Source organism: Mustela nivalis (genome assembly GCF_964662115.1).
Source record: "Mustela nivalis genome assembly, chromosome: 1".
Classification (NCBI taxonomy): Eukaryota; Metazoa; Chordata; class Mammalia; order Carnivora; family Mustelidae; genus Mustela; species Mustela nivalis.
Genome location: NC_139020.1, coordinates 10,383,297 through 10,408,581, shown reverse-complemented (window position 1 = coordinate 10,408,581; position 25,285 = coordinate 10,383,297). Strand labels below are relative to the sequence as shown.

At 47.5% G+C, this 25,285-nt stretch overlaps 1 long non-coding RNA gene across 5 annotated transcripts; it reads left to right on the top strand.

The window, feature by feature from the left end:
* LOC309860742 lies at positions 1–25,285 on the top strand. Of its 5 annotated transcripts, none has more exons than XR_014309566.1 (6): positions 1–823; positions 3,355–3,427; positions 4,641–4,745; positions 4,895–10,610; positions 10,751–10,827; positions 23,567–25,285. It is a non-coding gene; the product is annotated as an uncharacterized lncRNA (long non-coding RNA). The 5 variants fall into 5 exon arrangements; XR_014309567.1 differs by lacking the exon at positions 23,567–25,285 and adding an exon at positions 13,211–13,860; XR_014309569.1 differs by lacking the exon at positions 23,567–25,285 and adding an exon at positions 12,878–12,954.

The window sequence follows — 25,285 nt, the reverse complement described above, 5'->3', positions numbered from 1 at the left end:
TTCACGAGCCCTCAGGGAACATCGTGTCCCATCTCTGCCTTCAGCTCAGGGTTGACCGGTAATGACTCGCCCATCTGCGGCAACAGTCAACAACTACTGTGTGATTCCTTTTCTTGCCCCTTGCCCCTCTCCATTCCATATCCCTCCTCTATCTCTTAAACGATTAGTTCCTTCTTTAATGGCTCATTGCTCTGAACACTGTGGTCAGTCTTAGAAGCACTGTCCTCTGAACCAAGCCACGAACTCTCTACTTGGTCACTGTTGTTTATTATTATTATTTTTTTTAAAGATGGAGGTTGTCATATGAAAATGGGGGCCTTGACTCTTGAACCTATGTCAAAACTTTATTTAGCTCACACATGGCCAGGAAATAGAATGTAGGTATGAGAACGTGTGTGGTTGGGCACGCTCACGTGTGCGTGTGTGCACGCACCTGAAATAGTACAAAACCGAAAAGGCATAAAGTTAAGTAAGATTGATAATCAGTTTTTAAATGAGATGTGTTTTATGGGTCGAAGTTATTTGAAAGCTGAACAGCTGGTGTCAAAAATAGACTTCCCATTCTTTCCAAAGTGTGGCAAAAATAACCACATGCCTTTCTTGGCCTCCTGACTCTCACCCCAGAGGGTTTTCTTGTATAGGAACCAACAATGCCTTGGATGGAAACTCTGGATAGGCTAGTCATTATTTTAAGATTTAGGAGATTGCAGATTCTTGGCAGACCTTGGTTGTTTTTCTAGAGTAGTAGGCAAGTAGTTGGACAAAAAGCAAGAAGCCGATCTACGCCGCTGGCTTTGGGTTCTTCGTGAACAAATGAGACAAGGTGAGTGACTGCTCTGATCTTCCTGCCCTTGCTCCGTGAAGAAAGATTCTGGTGGCTGCAGCCCTGGTGTGTGGCTCTTAGTCTCTTGGAAAACAACGGGACTTTTCCCCTTGCCTTTAGGCTTGCCCGCCACTGGGAGGAAGACCTAGACGATGTGCGTCTGGTGCCAGCACAGCCCATCGAGGGGTTAGAAATAGTAGCATTGCTTGTGGAGGGAGAACAATCACTCCATTGTCAGATTTTTTTCCCCCCACTTTTCATCCAAACGCTGGGCTGCTTTGTAGCACAGTTGGAGATACTGTGTTGAGGAGCCTTTGCTCATGGCAACGTATCCTCTGTTCGTTTTCTGCTGCTTCTTACACTGGAAAATTCCGTCCTTTAACACTGGGATTGTATGTCACTGTTGCTGAAATGATAGACAGAGTTCACTTAATTTGCTGCAAGCATGAGAGAGAGCCAGAGAGAATGGGAGAAGCATAGCATTCCCTTGTATAAAGAGAGGATTGAACAAGGTCAGTGAACCAAAGAACCGGCAGGTCACAAACCTCAGGGGGTCATGAAAATCTTCCCAGGTTTCTTGCCTTTAAGAGCAAAACTGATGCGTGTTTTGATTTAAAAAAATTTTTATTTTGTTTTTTTTTTAACGAATTTAAGTTTGGCCATGATAACTGAGCTGGAGAAGTATTTGAAGGCTTATTATTCTTGTTTCTGTACTTTAGCATGTTTTTCAACATTTCAATGATAGGAAGTTCTTTTTAGAAAGCATTTAAATGTTTCTATCTCTCATCCCAGAATGATTCCAGAACCCCTGAGTGGGTATCATGTACCCATGCGTGGCAGGGATGGTGGCCGAACTGAGCATGCTCGTAGAGTTGGCCTCAGTCACTTTAACTGAGGCGAACCCCCAAAGCTTCTAACCTGTCATACAGTTTCAAGTGGCCCTTATTCTTAGCCATATGTTCTTTGGTGCATATCTTGAGTGGATCCATTGTTAGAGACTAGAAGTGTTAGCAACACAGATGCTGAAATTCATGTTGTTAGTGCAGTAAATTACCTGATGCTAATCTTCTTTATCTGAAAATGATCTTTTTCTCATCAAAATCTATCCCTCTGAAGATGCCCCTGGACTTCAGAAACTAAATATTACAGAAAGAAAAGACAGTGACAATTATGTCTACTTTTGGTTTTCATTGATAAAGAACCAACGATTGCATAGAAGTGATTACAACTAGCCCTAAGTTGATTTTCTAAGCACAAAATATTGGAATTTCAGACACGAGGTCATGAAGGCGATTTTCCTAATTAATTTCAACCTGTGTTTTAATGTAAGCACCAAACAGCTAATACAAAATAATTCTTTTATTGACTTCCTACTCATATCTGGTGGCCTTGCAGTTGTCACCATGAAATTTATTGTCTTGTCATTGTTTCCTAGTGACTTTTGGGCACAGAAATGGTAGAATTTGGGACGCCTAGGTGGCTCTGTTGATTAAGCATCTGCCTTTGGCTCAGGTCATAATCCCAGAGTTCTGGGGTTGGGTACTATATCAGGCTCTTTGCTCAACAGAGAGCCTGCTTCTCCCTCTGCTTGCCACTCCTCCTGCTTGTGTGCCCTACCCCCTCTCTCTGCCAAATGAATAAATAAAATCTAAAAAAAAAAAAAAAAAAAAAAAGTGGTAGAATTTTCTAGAAATAGGCCATGTGGGCACCTTGTAAAGTTTATGGGTTTTAGATGCACACTCCAGAAATTCTGTGTTAATCCTCACATTCAATTAAATTTTAAAATATGTTGAATATTAAAGATTATACCAACGTGAAATTTACAATGTATGTGCAGAAGATAGAAAATATCTTTTACTCCCAGTCTCTTCTTTTCATAATACACTGTATTGGACATCTGTGCGTGTCTCTCACCTCCTGGCCCACCTTAGATGCCAGCCATTGCTGGCAGGTGGACCCAGACCATGCCTTGTTTCAGCTTCACCATATGTCTCTCTTTCAGCCTTGGGCTCCTCAGGGACTGTCTCCTGGTCTCCTGAACATGCCTGTACAATGTACAAGTTGTAAGGGAGTCAACACCCCATAAGACCACCTTCCAAAAGAGAATGGAAGTCAATGGGATAATGCTTTCCTTTTTCTTTCCTCAGGCTGAAAATTCCAATGTGCCTTCTACACAGCTTCTTAGAAGGGTCCTCACAGGAGACGAGATGGACCACATGGCCACCTTCTCTCCTTCCTTCTTTGCTTCACTCCCTCCTGTCTTGACTCCAGTTTGCTGGGATCACTCTCCAAAATAAGCTTCCTGTACAAAAGCTTTTGTCCCCAGCTCTGCTTTCTGTGAGGAACCCGGGCTAGACATTAGAATAATGTGCTAGAGTTAAGATATGAATATGGATTGTGCAGGGATTGGGTGGGTTGTATATCTCTGTGAGTGGCGTTCAAAGAGAAGCTTGGGAAACACTGGGCCGGATGTCTGTTGGACTCACGGCATGTCAAATGAGAATTGTCAGGTCCCCATTCTGCTCTAACAGGTTGGTGGGTGTCTGAGTCTACCATGAAGAACAGTGGAAGATCCCCAAGCCTTGTCAAGCCTGTACAACACTTGTGAGTATGTATGACATCCAAGGGAAACAGAACAAAACGAAACAAAATGTTTTCACCAACTTTCAGAGATCCCCCAATCTTGGGAGTCTTCTGCACTATTTCTGGATCTAATTCTAAAACTGCAAGTGATGCTGGCTTCTTCCAAGGAAATTGGTGGCCTGACTCTAGGGCATGGTCTCTGCCTACAGGGAAAGGTGGAGGAGACCCAGGGAAGGCTTTTGTCCTGATCCCTCCTAGGAAAGGGTGGCCTTTGCCTCAGCCAGGTTATTGGCTGGATGCTCAGGATTGTGAAATCTACTTACCCCCCTACCCCGTAGCCTTTTTGTACCTATAGTGTCTAGGCCAGTTCTCAAAATGTGATCCCTGGACAAGGCCATCTTTTTCTGAAGGGAAATTTTCCACTAGGGGCAGGGTCGGGGGTGGAGGTAGAACTTCCAATTCTAGGTCCTTTCCCAGATCTCCCACAGTCTGTTCTGAGAGCCTTCCAGGTGATTCTGTTGCTGGCTTAAGTTTGAAAACCACCTCCCTGGGCTTTTTCTTTCTCACCGGGGTTTGTGGGCTTTGGGGGGCCTTCAGTGTGGATTTCACACTCCTTCCCAGAGAATGAGCTCAGGAAACAAAAGACGCCTTGATTAGTCAGGAGGAGAAAAGAGGCTAGAACTGTGTAGGCAGCTACCCAGCTTATAAGCAGATCATATTCTGGACTTTGGAAGTCAGCTGTTTGGAATGTGAGCTGTTTTCCTAGGAATGGTAGAAAGGTTCCCACGCCAGCACACAGGGCATATTTAATCCTGAATCTAGCTGAAATACTGCTGTGTCACAATGAAAAAGAGCAGATCACAATGCTCCCGTAGTATTAGCAACCACTCAAAGCAGAAGAAAGTGATAAATGAAACACAGAGATAGTATTTTATTTTGGCTCACATTGGGGGGTTAAGGAAAGGTGGATTTGCAGGCAGACGACAAGGTATAAAAGGGGATTTGTCAAGACTGAAGGAGTTGCTGGCCTTTCTCTTTAGAATGTCATGATACTAATTCCTTTAGTTCTAGCTTCTTAAATGTGGTTCTGGACTGCCCCCCCCCCCTTTGAAGGCAAGTTTCACACTAGGAGGCTGTAAAGAATTCTGAGAACGTCGGCAAGAGTTGAGGAGAGTGGAAAGAGTAAGGGGACTGAAGAGAATGTGATGTTTTCTGTTAACTCGATCATCCACAGAGACAGAATTACCCTGAGGAGTGAGCAGTGAGAGACGGATGGGTCAGGATTCTCCCCTTGACAAAAGAGGACAGAAAGCAGACAAAAACTGACCGCCCAGTGTCGGTAAACCACTTTTCATTTTGATAAATATCCATGAATGATTAGTTTTATATGAAAAAAACACCCGACCGCATGATTCGAGAACCTTCTCTCTCATTGTATTGCCTTGAGACAATCACATTTCCTGTCCCTTGTCCCTTCTCTGACAACAGATGGACAGCTGACCAGAGGCCTTGACAGTGTCCACTGATTTGGTGTCAGAAGGTGATCTGGACCACGCTGACGTCCCCTTTCCTCCTCCCAGGCATTCAAAGTAAGGAATGCCCAGAGCATTCGTCCGGTATGCATTGGGAAGAGGTACATGGCTAACTATGATCCTTTTACGTGTTTTCAAATCAAATGCTTCTAGCTAGGCTTCCTGGGTTAGCTAAAATCCTTTCTTCCTGGACTCAGGATGCATTTACTACCCATTCTATTTATGTATCATATGAATTATCATCACTGATGGTTGAATGACTGGAGTCAGAGAAATGTGGTAGCCCTAATGGAATTAATTAATTGAATAATATTGCCTGACAAATGACTCTGTATACCAAAGAGGGCTTGAGACTTAATTACCGATGTCATTTATCTCTCTGTTTGCACCCCAACAATAAGCAACTCCTTTCTCATTAACGTTGGGTCATTTTCCAAAAGGAAGAAAAGAGGCCAAAATATCAGGAAGGGGGAAAAAAAATCGATGTCTTTGTTCCTCATCTCATTATCCTGATAAATCATAACAGACTCTGTTAATTAGATGGGCAGTCTTAACTGGCTGACTCCTGTCCAACAATTACCTCAGAAAGAAGCACCACTGGGAACCTTGCCTTCCCTTGGGAAGAGATGAAAGGAAGTCTGTAACAAAAAAAAGGGATCGTTCCCCCAACCGTGCTGGGGGGATCACAGTTGTCAAGGCAAATTTTGAGACCGAAGGGCGGGACCTGTTTCAGGGATGGTACCTGTGCTTTATGGCGACATGGGGTATCTGACACTGCCTTCCTAATCTAAGGCTTAGGTAATGGTGCTCGGTGCCTCAAATTCCCCTGGGGAGATTAGAGCCTAATTAAAACAGGGGAACAGGTGTAAGAGGGCCTGATTTGATCTGGTCAAATTAATTGCTGAGATTGGGCTTGCATTTGGTGACTGGAAACAGTGAATTAACTGTCACCGGAATACAGCTAATCCCTCGGTCTCACCGTGACTGTGTATAAAACAGACTGAACTTGCTGGGAACACAAACACAGAGGGATTTGAAGTGCAGGTACGATGCATCCTTGCATGGGAAAGCCTGGGCAGTGAGCCTAGCCCCAGAGGGAGGCCACCATCAGACACTGTCTGCCTGGGATGGGGCTGGTTTACGCCCGTTGTCCCTGAAAAATTATTAATAGGGCCCCCTTTCATTCTCAAAATAAAATGTCCCTGCATGGACAATAAATCAAATGGCTGCTGTATTTTAATGCCAATTTTAAGCTACTTTTTTTTTCTTTACCAGAAGAGTGGTGTTATAGGCTGAACTGCGTTCTCCCAAAAGGTATCAAAGTCCTAACCCTCGATACCTATGAAAGTGAACATTTGGAAATTTGGGTGTTTGCAGATGATTAAGTTAAAATGAGATTATCAGGGGGACCTCTGATCCAATAGGACTGGTGTGCTTAGAAAAAGGGATCTTGGGATATTTGGACAGAGAGGCACACACGCACATAGGGAGAATGCCATGTGACGGTGCTTCCCCAAGCCCAGGGGTGCCGAAGATCACCGGCAAACCAGGAAAAGCTAAAAGAGAGGCCCGGAGTAGACCCCACCTCACAGCCCTCAGAAGGAGCCAACCCTGTGAACTCCTTGATCTCAAGACTCCCACTTCTAGAACTTCGAACCAGAACGTTTCTGTTCTTGAAGCCGCCCGTTGGTAATGTTTGTTAGGGGCCCCCTAGCAAACTCATTCAAATGTGTGCTGGTTTCCAGTTGTCTGAAAACACTCTCATTGCTCTTAGTTTGTACAGTTCACAGAAATGAGCTCTGTTGGTGGCAAAGACCAGTACAAGGCTGGTGTGAGAAGTCATCAGTCAGTGAACCGACACTGACTTCTCAGTGCCAGTGCTGGGGGTGGGATGAGGGAGACAGACATGGTTCCTGGTGTCCAGGAGCAGCAGTTTGGTGGAAGGGAGGCAGTGCACATGACCTTGTATTTAATTAGTTAGATATAAATGTGTATCGACTATGCAGAGAAGGGAGGGAGGCACATCCTGGGGCTGGAAAGAAAACATCTCCTAGAGAAAGGGACTTCTAAGCTGACCTGATAAGCAAGGGTTACCTGGATGAAAAGAAATAAGGGATTTGTGGGAAAGAAAAAAGAAATAAGAAGCATGTGTGGAGTGTGTAGGGCAAGAGAGAGCCGGAAGTGTACGCTGAAGTGTACCTAGAGAAACCCAGAGAAACTGCAGGAGCAGAGAGAGAAACTGGAGAGGGCCGAGTTCCAGGTGAAGTCGCAGGTCTTCCTCTCAGCCCTCATCACCTCATTGATGAGAAGTTTAAAGACACATCATGTCCCAGACCCTGCGCTAGGGGCTGGGGGATACAAGTGGTGGAGACTAACAAGCAAGCTGCCAATCAAGCAGTTGATGGCCCAGGGCTGGGAAAACAGGTGGGAGCAGCCAGAGAAAACAAAGCCACCTCTTCTGTCTTGAGAATTCCTCTGAGGTGAGTCTTGAGGTAAAGCTATATGCAGTGGCTATGGAGGGGATAGGAGAAACCGAAAATGTTTATCCTTGGTTCAGAAGAAGGGAAACCATTGGTCCCTGAGCTTTCTGGCTAGTAGTTTTCATGTGACTAGACTCGGAGAGATCACATATTCTGTCCAGAAGCACTGATTCTTTCTAAGTGTCTAATGTGATTCTATTTCCCTGAAGCAGAATTTGGGTTTCTCCTTGTCTAGGTTTCATTTAGGGACCTGGCAAGACATTTCAGAACATTCTACAGAAAACCTTTGTGATGCCCTCTTGCCTTGGAGGTGCCAATGCCCCACATCCTCGGGCCTTGGTTATTGGGACCCACCGAGATGATGCCATCTTGGATTTAGGTTTCTATCTCCTTGGCTAGAGTCTGAGGGAATATTGAAATCAGTAGACTCAACCCATACTGTGCAGAGGGCTTTGAACTCTAGGTTTGGGGGTTCTTAGGTGCTACCCAATCAGAAGGGGCCATTAACAGTGCCATTTGCAAGATGGATTTCTAGGTTGGATGTTTGTCTTCTCGAGTTGACTTTAATTATCTGTCTCTGGTGGGCCCCAGGACAAAAAGTTTTGGTCAGGCAACACTGGGCTCTGGTTTTGTAGGCATGGCATTCATTATGTAAGCGTACAGGTCTGCATTTCAAAATGAAAAATAACAATAATCCTTAAAGTTTCTTTAGCCTTCTTGTGTCCAAACCACTCTTGCAAAACCACCTCTGGATGAGCTTTAAGTGTCAGCAAATCAGAAACATGTGGATTTAATTTCCTTTGAAATACACCAAGGGAACGAGGGGCAATGGGGCTTGGCAACCAGCTTCTTTGGGTTTGCCAAACCCCAAATATCTCACACTCAGGAAGCACCATCCTGCTGGCCCCCCGCAGTCTTATCTGGCCAGTCCAGCCACCACATTTCTTGCTGTCCCAGCTAGGTTTACTCTAACCATTAGGCTGCTCTCTTGGTCTACTCAGCTACCAGAAGGACGCTGTTAACACCACCCACATGCATAACAGAGCCTTGGAAGAGGGCCAGGCTGCAATGAGGTGTCAGGTTGGCTCCGGTCTTATCTGGACGAGCAGACCATCTTTGCAGCCATAACCGTGTCTTTAAAACCCCAACCTACTGCGAGGGAGTTTTTTCCAACTTGACTTCTAGATGGGAAAATATTTGGCTTTTATGGTGGATGATGGTATCAGGCCCCAAATATATTAGGTTTCACGACCTCATGTGTATAATGTGAAACAGGTCCATACTCTGCAAAGACCACAGCCGCCGCACCATTAGGTTCCAAGGTAAATACGGGCCCACAGACCTCCTGGGGAAATAGAGAAGAAGTTTCCTTAAAGGAGAGGAACCCCACAGGCGGGTAGTCATTATGCATCTCCAAACCCCTGAGCTCCTGGTCTACTCTAATCGAAGAGTAAGGACACGCTGATGGGTCAGTGTTGTTCCTGGTCCATTGTTTTTCTTTCTGTATTCACACCTCTATTTTCCATGTCTGGTGCCTCTTTTACCTTAAATAACAATGTGCCTTTAATGCAAAGGACACACTGAACCTTAAAAAAGTACTTTTCGCATTTGAAACAACTAAGGCTTTGGTGCCTGTATGTCACATATACATATGCTGACTTTTGTTATCTTCATCTCCCCGAAAAGGCCACTGAGGCAGCCCCAGAGAGACAGAGTAACCTACACATGACCCGACTGGTCAGTGACAGCAGCGCCTTGACTTTGGGCTGCTGAGATCCAGAAATGGTGTTCTTTCCAGTACATGCTGTTGCCTCCTACTCTGCCGTGATGGTTCATTTTATGTATCAACTTGTCTGCCCAGATATTTGGTCCAACGTTATTCCGAGTGTTTTCGTGGAGAGTGTTTGGGGAGGAGAATAACACTTAATAACACTTACGTTTTGGTAGACTGGGTAAAGCAGGTCCCCCCCCCCCCCCCACCGCAGTGTGTGGGTGTGGGGACCTCATCCGATCAGTTGAAGGCCTGGATAGAACAAAAAGACGGACTCTCCCTTGAGTAAGGGATGCTTCTCTTGCCTGTCCCATTGATCTGGGACACTGGCTTTCCCTGCTTGGGCTTGAACCGAAATGTCAGCTCTTCTGGGGTGTGGAGCCTCCTGGCCTTGGGTTAGAACTTCACGGCTGACTGTCCTGAACCTCAGGCCTTCAGAGCTGGACTGGGAATATACCCCTGGCTCCCTTGAGGATCTCTCTGGCCTCCTTACCCTGAAGATCTTGGGATCTGCCAGCTTACACAATGGCATGAGCAAGTTCCTTATAATGCCCCTGTCTCTGTCTGTCTGTCTGTCTCTATCTCCATTTATCCTATGGGTTCTTCTTCCCTGGAGAACCCTGATACAACCATTTCTTACTTAATCTGCTAGGCAGTCCTGTGAAGGTGAAGGATCATCGCTGCTTGCTAGATGAGGGAAAACCTAGAACATGCTCATTTTCTCCACTCACCTGGACCTGCATAGACTCCGGACATCAGGACTAAGAGCAGAATCCAGGGGCGCCCATTCCTCACTCTGTCCTCTTTCCCAAGTCTTTGGTAAAGCAGCCACAGATGGCGTCGTTAGGTTACTTCCAGAGTCATTGATCTCCTGACCTTCTCGAAGGCAAATCTGCCTGAGGATCAGGTGACAGAGAGGCCGCTGCTGTTTTGTTTGTTTTTCAAATTCCGCCTTGTAAATGCCAGCTACAGAAAACTGTGCGGTGAGGAAGGAATCAGCCTTGCAAGTTCCCACCTGGAAACAGGGAATGGATCCTCGAGGGTAGAATTACCTCGAACAATTGGGTGCTGAGCACGCCACAGGGATAGCTGGCTGGTGGAATTTGTGTGCAAGCAAGGGCTTGTTAGCTCATGGAAACGCCAAGGCCATTCTGTGGGTCGAGACTACTGACACCTATCCTGGGTGTTTACTTTGCAAGGCCTTCTCCTGGCTCAACCCACCTCAGCCTCGGGGTTAAGAAGAAATCCCGTTCTCTACCCCCCCCCCACCCCCTGTCTCTTGCTTTGACAGTATCCACCGGTGGCAGTCCAGGGCAACAGCGGAGCCAGGAAACGCTGTCCTGACGGTCTCCTGAAAGCCAAGGGCGGTTGGTGAAGGAACGCTTCTATCCACTTGCATCTTCGCCTGCTCTTGCCAAGTGGTCAGAAGCTCAGGCGGGGGCAGCTGTGGCCTTCTACTGCTATGTCCAAGCAGCAGAGAGAAGTCCTGTGCTGGGCGTCAGCAACCCCTTGGGGCGCACACCCCACCCCCACCCCTGCACACCTCCCTCTGTTTCTGCAGGAGCTGAGAAGCCAGGGGCAGAGAAGGACTGCTAGGAAGGCAAGGCCGGAACTGATCCTGCGAAGATGGGGCAGCAGGTGGGACTTGGTGCTTGCCAGCAGGGAGCTTTGGTTTTCATTAATGAAATCTAGCCAGTTGCCACCCGGGGACAGTGGGGACAGGCATGGGATCCTTGGACGGCGGTAAGTGAATGGGATTCAGTCTGGCCAAGGGGGGAAAACATTCTTATCCTGTAGCTTAAAACCTTCGCTGTCTCTCTCAGCCCCCCAGCCCTAGAACAATATGATTTTCAAAAGATCTGGTTTGGGCTTCACACTGTGCACGAGTTGCTGTGAGCAGGCAACGGAGAAAAAAAAAAAAAAAAAGAAGTTTTCCATTTAAAAAAATGAGCCTCAAATTCACTCGTTCTTCCTGAAGCCAAAAGCTCCTGCCTGATTTCTACTGGCTTCTCTCTGATGGATAATGGGTAGTTTTTCATACTTTGAAAAGCACTGCTTTTTTTTTTTTCTCTCCGGTTGAGTAAGCTCTTTTGAGTGGGGGTTAAACTAGAAAAGCCATTTCTCATGGAAATGGCTTTATTTCCATTATACCCACACAGGCTTGTTTTCAGAGCCGCTCAGAGGTGCTGCACAACCTACTCTGAATTGAGGAGGAAAAGGGAGATGGCTGAAACACTTGCTTTGAGGGACGAAACCAAGCAAAGAGCTCTATTCATTCATACTGACCTTGGACATAGAGATATCAAGTAATGCTACGGTTCAGGCCTAATTATTTGCTGAGGAGCAGGCAGGGCTCCTGTTCCACGTTTTGTAGCCGTGATCCTCCCCCCGCTGGGGGGCCCCCATATCAGATGCTGCTCCCCCGTGGGACGGGTGCGTTTGATGGGTCCTGGCACTGCCTGGTCACATTCCATCTCAGCAGAGCCATCCTTAGCGGCCAGCCAGCGCAGTGTCATTGGTATTACCACAGAATAACACAGACCTGCCTGTATGACGCTGGTGGCTTTCTACCTGGCTGGTGGCTTTCTACCCGGCTCCCCCCCACCCCCCGAAGTATTTCCAGCCTGCCAAAGGATCTGATCGCGTGTTAGATTTACTTAAGGTAGCCTTTACAAATATTGATTCAAGTTGAAATCTCCCCACTCCAAAATAATAATATAACAATAATAACAGATGCCTCCCCGACCCCAGGTCAAGGTTGTAGAATCACGCGGGGGTGGAGCCTGGGCATGGCCAACATTTCACAGAAATCTCAAGCGGGTCCTTCTAGGGAAAGCCGGGGCTGGACCTGTGAACTAGAGGAAGGAAAGCTGTCTCTTGGCCTTGTTTTCAGGGATTTCGGGGTCGTCTGGCTCTGTGGCCGGTGCTGCCCCGTTGGTAGGTATGAGCTAAGGGCAGCCCAGTGTACTCATGGTCCTGGAGGGGGTCGGTTTCACTGTTGTGAGCCCTGTTGATAGGGAAACAGACGCTTCACAGGCCAAGTGCACCAGGCAGGAGAACACACACACACACACACACACACACACAGAGGCCCTCACCCTGGTCACATGGCCGGGTGTGCGGGGTATCCAGTAACCACAGGAGCTGCAGTCCCATGACCTCGACTTCTCGTCTGTGGAACTGCGCTCGCCCACATTCTGGTTTCCCATTGTTTAAAAAGGTGCTTAATTTCTATTAGTAGCGTTAGAAACCTTTTTTCTTATGACCCGTGGAGACTTTCTAAGCCCCATAAAGCCTATCCCCCTTGTTGCTGGTAGGCCCCCAGCCCTCTCCAGTGATGACAAAAAGGCTTACAGGAGACATACTTTAAATATAAGGGCATAATCAGGCTAAAAGGAAAAGGATCGGACAAGATGTACTGTGCCACGTCAAAGCCTAAAAAGCTGGCGTGGTGACCTTAAGATCAGACAAAGTCGGCTTTAAGATAAGGAGTATCCACAGAGGCAATCCCCCAACCCCAGAAGGCAGTCCCCCTTCTGCCCGCCCTCCCTCCCACTGCCTGGGCGCCCAGCCCTTAGACTCTGCTGCCTATGGGGAACTGGGTAGGGGTGCCTGGGGGCACTTCTCTGGGCACTTCTCGGGGCTCTTACTGCCTCCCTTTCTTTTCCCTTCTGCTCCCACCTTCCAGGCCCTTGGCATAATCTCCTGCAGGGATTTAGCATTTACAAAAGCAGGAATCCTTACAGCTGGCTCCGATCCCTAAGGCAAGGAAGTGTGAATGTGAAGCTTGGCTGCCGGTTGGAAATTGGTGTGGGTGGGGAATAAGGGAGCCAAAGACGAATTAGTACTTCAGCCATTGATCCTGCCCAAATACCTGCCACCTCTCCCAGGGGCTCTCGGGCCTCCCCAGGCTCTTGGTCTCTTGTTTGGACAAGAGCTGCAGACATGCTTGACTTTCCTATCTTTTCCCTTCCCGACCCCCGACTTTAACCTGGGTAAAGCCGCTCTCATTTTTTTGCAGGAGCCGCTTAGCTCCCTCAAAAGCCCTGGTTGAACTGAGCAGAACGAAGTTATTCCCCCAGCGAGAGCATATGGATGGGAGATGTGGCTCCGGGACCAAATCCTCACTCGGGGTGGTTGCTGGTCTGACCCAGCTCTCTGTGCAGAGGTCCTCTTGGGGAAGAGAGAGCCGTTCTCACTCACTGACCCAGGTGTGTGCTGTCTTTTTTTTGTTTTGTTTTTAAAGATTTTATTTGACAGAGCAAGAGAGCACAAGCAGGGGGAGTGGCAGGCAGAGGGAGAGAGAGTAGGAGGCTCCCCATTGGGCAGGGAGCTTGAGGCAGGACTCGCTCCCAGGACCTTGGGATCATGGCCTGAGCTGAAGGCAGACACTTAACCCAATGAGCCACCCAGGCGCCCCACATATTCTGTCTTACAAGGAGTTGCTCTGGTAGGGCAGCTGGGGCGGCTCACTATCAAAGGAGGTCTGTGGAGGCAAGCACCTGCATCATTTGGAGAGCTTCTTAGAAATGCAGATTCTCTCAAAAAAAAAAGAGTAAAAGAGTAAAATTAAAAATTAAAAAATAGGGGTGCCTGGATAGCTCAGTGGGTTAAAGCCTCTGCCTTCGGCTCAGGTCATGATCTCAGGGGCCTGGGATCGTGCCCCGCATCGAGCCCACATCGGGCTCTTTGCTCAGCGGGGAGCCTGCTTCCCCGCCTCTCTCTGCCTGCCTCTGCCTACTTGTGATCTCCCTCTCACTGTCAAATAAATAAATAAAATCTTTTAAAAAAACCCAAAACTGTTAAAAGTAGACCATCGTCCGTGTGCTGAGTGTAGGAACCTTCACCTTCCCCCCCCTCTCCCCGCTGGGGGGATATTGAAGCATCCTCTGTAGTCTCTAGAATTTGATAAAACTCTAGAGCACAGTTTGAAACTGATTATAGTTATCTCTTTACCCACATGAAAAATATACTCATGAGATCTTGTTTAGCAAAGAAAACCGTTTACTAATCAAATTATGGTATAATCCAATTTTATATTAAGATAAAAGATATATATATATACATATATATGTACACACACACATACATACACATACATACAGTGATATATCGATCACTCATTTTCCCAGGCTTCACTGGTTTGGGGAAAGAATGAAGTCACTTTAATCATAATTACTCGAAATCCCCTAGCTGGTGGTCCTGTCTCCACGAGGCAGCACCTGCCTCCACGGTCCTCCCAGCTATCTCCGAGGAGCCTTCGGGGGTGTTTCTCTCCTTTTAGGACCATAATCAGCCCATAGTCTCCCTCTGGCCCCCTGGTTTCCATCACCTGTAGAGGTGTGTGGGGACAGTCCTACTAGCCCTGCTTTTGCTGCTGGTGCCCGGGGGACGTCTGCCCCAGATGTCCACCCCGCCCACTTTGCTGCAAACATCTGTCTGGGTCCCATGCTGTTTTCTGCAAAGGATGAGGAAGATGAACCTGGGCTGTCCCAGGGGGCTGAGCCCTGGCTCAGGAGCAGGCAGGGAACCAGAGGCCGTGTCAGCAGTCATGCGGACCTCCTCGTCTTCTGCCTGACCCTACGCCCCCATGCATTTAGCATGGACTTCCCAGTTCTCTCCAATGAGCTCACTGGGGCCCCCCATGCTCATCAGCTTGAGCTGGTTCCGTGTGCGTGCATGTGGACATGCGTGTGCATGTGCGTATACATCTGTACACATGGGTATTATTAAAGCAATGTAAATAGAAATTAAAAAAATTTTTTTAGGATTTTATTCATATGAGAGAGAGACTGAGAGCCAGGGAACAGGAGTGTGGGAGGGGCAGAGTGAGAGGGACAAGGTGACTCACCGCTGAGCCCTGCTTGAGGCTCCATGGCAGCACCTGGGCCGAAGACAGACACTTAACAACACTTAACGACTGAGCCACCCAGGCGCCCCAGAATGGAAAATTTCTATAGTCATATCTGAATGGCAAGATTGGGGTGCCTGAGTGTTCTAATTTTTTTCCTTGTGTTTTTAAAATTTCTACAAGAAACGTGATACTTGTATTTAAAAAGTGAAGAAGCTCTTGAAATCAGTTATGACTCTAGTCACCGAATACACTTAACATAATTGCTTAGGATGTTTTTTGTGAATTTCTTGCCATCCAAGGCAAAGTATTTTCCCTGTGTCAGTTTTTGAAGGGGTGGAGGCGGGCACTGGGAGGGGAGGGAGGCAGGTAGTGGGAAAGGGAGATAGACCATAAGCATAAAAATCATGTAGAATTGTGGTTTCAGGCTATTTCTAGTAGAAGACACTTCTCCTTTTTTATATTCAATTTTTCACAAAATCTCAATATCTATATACTATTAATAATAGTTAACACGGTGTGTCTGTATCTTTTTGCAGCTTTGGGGGGATTTAATTCACATATAACATTGTGTACGTTTAGGATGTAAAAGGTATTGGTCTGGTACCCTTGTTATCTCCATCTCTATCTTTGATTATATAGATCTGAAGACACTGCTTTCCAACAAAGTCCAAACATCCCACACTTCTGAGTGTGGTGACCCGCTCTTTCTAGAATGCCCATTCACTGGGCTCCCTGCCCTGCAGCCAGTGGGAACAAGGCTTTGGGGACACAGCTGACAATACAGGGAGTGTCCCAGAGGCTGGTGCTTCACTTGGGGGTACCCCGGCATTAACACTGGCATGTGGCTAGGGAATGGGGGGCTCCAGTTCCAGCATGGAAAGGGGGACCATTGCAAAGCTGGTTATTACAGGTGAGTCAAGTCGCCGTGGGAAACCATAAACCATCCTTGTTCCCATTAAATGCGGCACCGTGTAGCCCTCCGTTTTGCTGCTAAAGACAGTTGGCTCCAGGATGATTTGCAGAAAGCTTCCTCTTATAATGGGGCTTTCAACTCAGGTGGGAACAAGACGAGGGGTTCAAGGGTGCCTGCGCGGTGGGTCTCCACTGACTTTAGTTCATTAGCAGTTTTCCTCTGAGGGAGTCCCCAGGCGCAGTGGATTCTGCTTTGAGAGCTGGACTTTCCAAGTGCCCTGTTGCAGGGGACAAAATTTCAGTTCCCCTTTCACTGCAACAACAAAAGAAGGCTCATCCCATGCCCTGTGGAGACTCCCAAATTTGTGTCATTCCCTGTCTGAGCCACTCCCTCATCTGACACATTTGCTTTCCTTTATTTTCAGAACATCCCCTTTGAAGTTCTGTCCCTTCTCCTCATTGCTCTCTGTCTCCCAGCTGCCCCGATCCCCACCCTGCGGTAATGCACCTTGCTTAAAGCCATGGCAAGAACAACTTCAAGGTGCCTCCCTTTTTGTTTGCAGTGTTCAAACTGGCCCCTTGTCTTCCTCAACTTGCCTGCCCCCAGCAGAGCCCAAACCACCCAGGGTTGTTTTCTAAAGATTTTATATATTTGCTTGGGAGAGAGAGAGGACACACACAGAGGGAGAGGGAGAAGCAGACTCCCCGCTGAGCAGGGAGCCCCATGCAGGGCTCCATCCAAGGACCCCGAGATCCTGCCCTGAGCTGAAAGCAGAGGCTTCATGGAGCCACCCAGGAGCCCCCACCCCACTTGTCATTCGTCATTTACCTTTGGCTTAATGACACCAGCTAACATTTGTTGAGCTTGGACTTGGTTTCTAGCACATGAGTGACTTTGCTTAATTCTGAGAGTAGCCCAGTATAGTAGGTGCTTCATAAACCCAGCTGCTGAGATCAGACAATGACTCCTGGCAAGAGCCTTGAGCCTGAGGTCCCAGGTAGAAGGAAGACAGAGTTGCCAGCAGCCCAGACCTCCTGGCTCCCCAGTCTGTGTGGCAAGTCCCAGCACCAGTGCTGGGCGTGGGTCCTCTGAGGAGCCTGCATCAAAATTTTTTAAAAATTCCAACCCTTCCATTCAGCATTTCGGGTAGTTTTAGCCATCCCTCAAGGACCTTCTGCCTTTGGGACAGACCCTGGGGAGCTCCCACGTGCTGGGCTTTGGGTCAACCTCACGAAGCCCCCAGTTCTCACCACTACGTGGCCCGAGGAATAACACAGAATCAAAGAATAAGATGTTTCACTTGCTCAGTCATTTCCGCATCGATGTCACATTTAATCCTCAGTCGGGTAACTTTATTATTAGTCCCATTAAATTTTTTTTTAATTAGAGTGAAACTCATACAACGTAAAATTAGCCACTTGGGAGAGAACATTTCAGTATGTTTGGTGTTATGTAACCACCGCCTCTCCTTTCCAAAACATTTTCATCACCCCTAAAAGAAAGCACAGGCTCATTGAAGCAAGTGATACCCCAACTCTGGGCAAATACCAGCCACTTCCTGTGTCTCTAGAGTCACCTCTACTGGACACGTCCCATAAATGCAGTCACAGGACGTGTGGCCTTCTGTGTCTTCTTTCCCTTAGCATCACATTTTCGGGGTTCACCCATGCTGCAGGGTGTGTCGGGACTTCCTTCCTTTTTATGGCTGAGCAGCAGTCCATGGTACCTGTACCCACCTTTGTTTATGTGGGTTCATCTGCTGATGGACTCCTGGGTTGTGCCATTGGGCTCTTGTGAATAGGCCTGCTAGGACAGTTGTGTAGGAGTATCTGTTTTGAGTACCTGTTTTCAGTTCTCTTCCATGTGTACGTGGGAGTAGGGATAGCAGGATCTCACAGTCATTTTGTTATTTAACTTCTTGAGGAAACTATTCGTGGCATTTAAAAAAAAATTATTTATCAGAGAGATTGAGCAAAAACACAAGCAAGAGGAGCAGCACGCAGAAAAAGGAGAAACATGTTCCCTGAGCAGAGAACCCCATGTGGGACTTGATCCCACGCCTCTGGGATCGTAACTTGAGCTGAAGGCAGACGTTTAACCCACTGAGGCATCCCAAATCCATACCTAATTTAAAAGTAAGGAATCAAGAGTTTGAGAGAAAGGAGTTGCCCAAGGTCATGTGACGAGAAATGACAGAACCAGCACTAGGACCCAGGAGCTCACACTGCTGTCCTTCTAAGGACGGACCTGCAGGCTGTGGGGGACATCATTCATTCACTCACCAAATATCCTCGGCTTTGTGGCAGATTTAACAGTAAGTTCCAGAAAGGAGCTTCCTAATGCCAGAAGCTTCAGAAGCAAACAAAACAAGGGTAGTATTTTTAATCATAAATCAACATGACTGGCTCACACATACATTGCATTAAGCCAACATATCTATTTGAACACAGTGATGTTCTCTCACGTCTTGCTGCGTATTTTAATTCCTGCGTAGGGAGTTCATGCTGATTCTCCAACAGACCTAATAGGTCCTGCTCTCTCTGTTTCTAATTGTCTTTAACTGTCTGCATTTCTTGATTGACCCCGGGGGTGGGCTATTGCAAGCGCAAAGGGTTAAATACCAGGGTCTGGAAGAAAGACTTTAAAGGGGCGTGAGGAGGGGGGCAGGGAGGATGGGGAAAACAGGAGGATTTAGCTTTGGGAATCTTATTTTCCTGCGGTTTCCAGGGGAATTCTACTATAAAGAGGCAAATTCTCATGTCTCCCCCTGACCGTTCCCGGCTCACTGGCGCATTTTCTGTGCAGAAAGGTGACATTCAAAGGCTTCAGCTGAGCTGGCTTTGATAACAGGCTCGGGCTCCTCCTGGCTCCCACCCTCCCCGGCCTCCCGTCCCTGGCCCCGCTGACCTGATTAATCAGAACCCTGCCAAGCCCACTGAGGAGGGCTCCCTGGCTAATCTAATCTCCGTCCCCACGCGGGACAGACACCCCCGCTCGGCCAATGAGACGCGATTGTGCAAGCTCGGCCGGCCGGTGGAAAATTCCATGCGCCGGCGGCCGCGGCGGCCCCTGGCGGTGTCGCGCGCTCCGCATTCCGCCGCGGTCCCGGAGCCGGTCCCCGAGCCGGCCCGCGGGTCCCCTGGCCGGTCCCCAAGCCGTTGCTCTCGGCTTCCAGGCGCTTTTTCCGAGTCACCGTTCGAGAAGCTGGTTTTGTTTTGTTGTTGTTGTTGTTATTGTTGTTTTACGCAAGAAAAGCTGGTGATGCCTGTACCATGGGGGGGGGGGGGGGGAGATGTAACTAAGGTCCCGCGCGCGCACGCGCGCCTGCTTGTGTGTGTGTGTGTGTGTGTGTGTGTGTGTGTGAGAGAGAGAGAGAGAGAGAGAGAGAGAAACACACACAGAACGCACCGTCCTCAGCCCCCCTCTTGCCCAAGCCAGCTGTAAGTCCGGTCTGGAATTGTCCCCCAGGTTCCTCCGTTGGGCTTTGCAGCTGAGTACGTGTAGGGAGAATGAATGAATCGGGCATCTTTCTAGATCTATTCATCCAAGGACTGCGGAGACCTTTTAGAAGTGGCCGGTGGGTCCTAGAGAGCAAAAGATTGGGAGTTAGCAAAGGTGGATTAGGAAGGTGAGGAGGGAGATGGAGAGCAGTCCAAACCCCGTGCAATGGATCAGTGCCATAATCCAGAGACGCGCAGAAATGTCCAGGGCCACGAAGAAGGGACATTTTGCTCAGTCGGCCAGTGCGGAGGAGGGGGGTGGGTGCAGATCGCAGATAGGAGAGGAGCGAGCCAGACGAGAAGGGGGAGGCGCTGGGGAGCCTGTGTTCCAGCCCTGGAGGGAGGCGGCTGCGTTTCCATGAAGCTGGGCTGTGTTAGAGATTCCTATCTTTCTTAACTCCAGGTGAATTATTGCAAGAAATCCACGTTATTCAGGGGGATCCGGGCCTGTGCCTGCTCCTTGCAATGTGAAAGAACCTAGGGAACAGAGTCCAAAAATGAGAAGGCAACCTTGCCCCAGAGCTGGTTCTGCCCGCAGGCAATCACAATGGCTTCTTCGTGAAGTGGGAGGGAGGAGGGGGACGATGGACCAGGAGCTATCTGGGAGGAAGAAAGAAGAAGGAAAAGGGAAAATACAGGTTTTTCTTCTTAAAGGAGACTATGAATCTTCGGCAAGCACCATGATACAGAAAGAAGGGGCCATCCTCATTCCAAAAGCCTGAAGTGGCTGAACCAAGCCAAGCCCAGGGAGATGCTCCAATTTTGCTGGGGACCCTCTAAAGGCTCTGGAAAATCTAACTTTTCTGTGTCTTAGTTTTCACCTCTGCAAAATCAGGATTATAACAGTTCCTGAAACTAAAATGAAATGAAATGGTATGAAACTGCTTGTAAGGAAATATATGGAAGTATTTTTGCCCACATATGCAAACAATATATAAACTGCATCTTCTCAGTAGGTTAACTGACAAAGAGTCATGGCTGAATTAATGGATTGGTGCATATATTAATGTTTTCAGCACATATTAACTGAGCACCTAATATGTTCCAGACATTCTTGTATGCCTGGCGAGACAGCAGTGAACAAAAACAGCAATCTCTGCTCTTGGGAAACATGTTGTTGTGGGAAACACAGGACATAAAACAGATAGAGCTATAGAATATTCGAGGTGATGATCAGTGGCTAGCAGGAAAGGGGAATAGGGACTTGGAAGGTAGGGGGATGATTTTCTTTTCTTTTCTTCTTCTTTCTTTTTTGAGAAAGAGTGCGTACATGCACATTGGGGGGAGGGCTGGGAGGAGCACAGGGAGAGGGAGAGAGAATCTTAAGCAGACACCCCCTCTGAGCTCAGAGTCCCATGGCTGGGCTCTCTCTTGTGACCCTGCGATGATGACCCGACCCAAAATCCAGAGTCAGATGCTTAACCCACTGAGCCACCCAGGCACCCCAGGGAGGTATTAGTGAATAGGGTGAATAGGGAAGGGCTCATTGAAAAGGCCATCTTTGAGCAGAGACCCAAGAGGTGAGGGGCTGAGCCCTATGGATTTCTGGGGAAAGAACCTTCCAGGGGTGGGGGTGGGGGAGCCGGCCAGTACAATGGACCTGAGGTGGGACTGTGGCCCTCCCAACTGGAGGAAACCGAAGGCAGGCGCTGTCCCTGGAGGGGGAGTGGGTGATGGGGACGAGGTGAGCCTTGGGACAGCCAGCGGACAGCGGTGCTGAAGATTCCCCCTTGGGGCTTCGCTGACTGTACTGTATGTAACTCCATCACTAGCTTGGAGACTGGTGGGCAACCAGTGAGCATTCACTGGAAGCCTCCCTGTGCGTTCGAGCCTGTGCAGGGAGGCGGAGCTCCAGAGAACACGAGGAAGGATGACACAGACCCTTGCTCTGATAGGGGCTACGCACGGTCTGGAGCTGCAAAAGCAATTCGTGACCAACACAAAGCAGTTGCTAACACTTGCTGAATTGTGCAGATGGGCCCTGAAGGGGCGAAGAGACCAGGAGCTTTGGGAAGGAACCCCAGAGGTAGCCCGGGACTGCGGGGGCTCATAGCAGGTGCTTGTGAACCAAGGGCGTGCCTGACGTTGACAAGCAGGGAGAGCCCTGTGGCTCACCTGTCTCCTCTTGGGTTGGGGTGGCTGGCAGCTGCTGGCAGCCACCCCGAGGCGGACAGGCCGGCCTTGCCAGACCACCACTGGGGCTACTGCGGGTGGCCTCGTGAAGGTCTCGTGAAGAAGGAAATGACCACGCCGATTGCTGAATGGAATGTTTCCCCTGGAGAAATCGCGTAAGCAGTCAGGTGTCTGGGCCTCGGCCTCACTCCCTCACTGGGCCAGTCCACCAGGGTCCTGGGGTCAGTGCTGGCGGGGAAGTGGCTTCCTCTAACAGGCCAGCCTCCTTTCCACGTTGCTGAGTCTCCTTTGCTCTTGTAACCCTGTCTGAGGCATCTCGCCAGGCAAGGAGGGTGATCAGGGATAGAGAAGTTGGCAGAAGCTCATTCAGAAAACGGCACAATGCTGTGCCACTCATTGCCTTTTGCAGAGTTGGCCGGCTGGCCCAGGGCTGGCTCTTAGCAACGCTAGAATGCAGCAGTGGTCCGCCCTCAGAAGCCCCCAAGCACCTCCTCGTCTCGTGGGGGCCAAGTCTCCATTCTGAAATCATGGGACTCCTCACCGCAGTCTCCCAGCCCAGGGCTTCCAGCTCGAGAAGCACCCTTGACCTCCCTGGACAGGCCTGAGCACGTCCTAAACCCTTCCGGGCCTCAGCTAGACCCACCCAGGCTCTGTGAAACCACAACAGCCACATGCTTGTCCCTCAGCTCAGCCCCGTGGGAGCCAGGTTGCTCTGGGGACAAGGGAGGGAGGCAGAGGGAGCATTGTTCTGCGCGTCCTTCTCCCAGCCAAACAGTTACTGATTTCACGGTGTGAGTAAGTACTAGAGCATATGATTCAAAAAACCAACCGTTATAAAACATTACCTAGTGCAGGGGCACCTGGGTGGCTCAGTGGGTTAAGGCCTCTGCTTTCGGCTCAGGTCATGATCCCATTGTCCCGGGATCGAGCCCCGCATCGGGCTCTCTGCTGGACAGGGAGCCTGCTTCCTCCTCTCTCTCTGCCTGCCTCTCTGCATACTTGTGATCTCTGTCAAATGAATAAATAAAATCTTAAAAAAAAAATTACCTAGTGCAAAACACCTTTCCTCATCAGCTCATTTTTCATCCCTCCCCTCAAAAGGTAGCCACTGTTATTAATTTATTTATCTCTAGATAAATATTTCTTTCTTCCTTTCTTCCTTCCTTCTCTCTCTCTCTCCCTTCTTCCCCTCCTCACTTCCTCCCTTCCTTTCTTTATTGCCCATACAAGCAAATTGACTATATATTCTTCTCCCACTTCCTACTCTTACTTGCTGTTCTGTACCTTGTTCTTTTCAGTTAACTGTGTCTCGGAGATCTTCCCATCATGGTACATAAAGCATGTCATGTTTCTCCTTCACTGATGCTTACTATGCAAAAGTTGCCTAAACAGTCTCCTGCATAAGGACATTTAAGTTGTTCGCAATCTTTTGCTTTCAAACACAGCTGCCATGGATAACTTTGCAACTCACGTAGTGTGTGATTATGTGTATGCAGAAGGTCAATTCCTAGAAGTAAAGTGGCTGAGGCAAAGGTAAATGCATCTCTAATGTGGACAGATGTTGCCAAATTGCCCTCTGCAGGGGCTATGCCAAAGTCTGTTCCTGGTAACCGCCCGAGGAGAGAGCGCGCCTGTGTCTCCAGAGCTCCCCAACCAAATTTGTTTTCAAGCTTTTGGATTTTTGCCATTTCTGATGTTATTTTTAAATCAGTATGGTTTTAGGATGTAGAGTTCTTGTTATGATTGACGTACAGCCCATTTTCATATGTTTAGGAACCAAGCGTATTTCCTGCAAACTGTTCATATCCATGTCCATTTTCCTCTTGGTTTTTTGGTCTTTGACTTATGCGTGTGCAGCAGCTCTGTGGGGGAAGCAAAGGCCCTGTGGTATGAGTGACGCATATGTCTCACTTTGTCATTTACTTATTGACTTTGCTTAGGATGGTTTTTTGTTTGTTTTGTTTTGTTCTGTTTTAGAAGGTGCCACAGCATGGAGCCCAACACAGGGCTTGAACTCAAGACCTCGAGACCAAGACCTGAGCAAAGAACAAGAGCCGGGCGCCTAACCCACTGAGCCACCCAGGTGTCCCTGCTTTGGGTGGTTTCCAAAATTTGTTTGCTTTCTTTCACGAGGAAGGTTCTGATTTTCATGTAGTTGAGATTATCAACCATTTGTTTCATGGCTTCTAGATTTTGAGTCATAGTTAGCAAGACTTTCTTCATATCCCATTTTTTTTTATGTTTTAAATTTTCATATTTAAGGCTTATGCAGATGGAATTTATTCTACCATAGATGCAAAGTCTATATACAAAATATTTGTTATCAGAGCACCTGGGTGGCTCAGTTGGTTGAGTGTCTGACTTAAACTCGGGTCATGATCTTAGGCTCTTGAAATTGAGCCCCACATCAGGCTCCCTGATAGCAGGGAGGCTGCTTGTGCCCCTCACTCTCCTTCTGAGCCCCCCCCCCGACTCATTCTCTCTCTCTCAAATGAATAAAAATTTCAAAATATTTGTTAGTAAAAACACTTATCAGCTGGTCCATCTTTCCCCTATGTATTTGAGATGTTACCTTTATCTTAAAATTTCTGTATGTATTTCGATGTTTTTCAGGCTTTTCAATTCTGTGCCATATGTCAGTCTGATTAGTCATATTCTACAATTACAATGTTTTAATTATTGAAGATTTTATGTGCATTTAAATACATGATGTAGCTCTTCCTCATTTATTTTCTTTATCGAAATTGCTTGGTTATTCTTGTTTATTTATCCATGTGAAAGTTAAAATCACCTTGAATAGATAAAAATTTCTTTTTATATTTTTATTGCAATAATATTTACAAATTAACAGTTGTAAGTTGAGGGATATTGACATAAGGCAGTCTCCTTGTCTAAGGACATGGTATGTCTTTTAATCTACTCAAGTCTTGTACTTTCTCTCTCTCTCTCTTTTTAAGATTTTATTTATTTATTTGTCAGAGGGAGAGAGAGCAGAAGGAAGGGAGTAGCAGGCAGAGGGAGAAGCAGGCTCCCTGCTGAGCAAGGAGCTCGATGTGGGACTTGACCCCAGGACACTGGGATCATGACCTGAGCCGAAGGCAGATGCTTAACCAACTCAACCACACAGGTGCCCCAATCTCTTCCTCTCTCTCTTGCTCTCTCTCTCTCTCTCTCTTTTTTTTTTTTTTGGTTCACTTATGAACGTTTGAAAAATTATGTAGGCCTTGCTTAACAGTATCCTGTTAAGCTTACTTTTAGTTATTTTACCTTTTTTATTGTAAATGATGTATTTTTTTATATTTTATTACCTAACTGATTTGCTTGTATAAACAAAACTATTGATTTCTGTAGATTAATTTTACATAGCCTCCCATCCGACCATATTCTCTTATTGATTGTAGTGGTTTCCATTCATTTCTCTTAGGATTTCAAGGAATAAAACAAATCCCCTGCAAATAGTGGTAGCTTTACCTCTTTTTGCTTGATTTGTTTCAATTGTGTTCTTTTTTCTAGTTGTGTTGGCTAGTACCTCTAGTACAAAATTAAATAATAGTGTGATAGTGAGCAAACACTTGTCTTATTCCTGACTTAAAGGAAAAAGCTTCTAGTATTTCTTGATTGTGTTTTTAGTTTTGAGTATCAGATATATACTTAAAAGGTATCTATTTATTGCCTATGAAAAATAAAGAATGAATT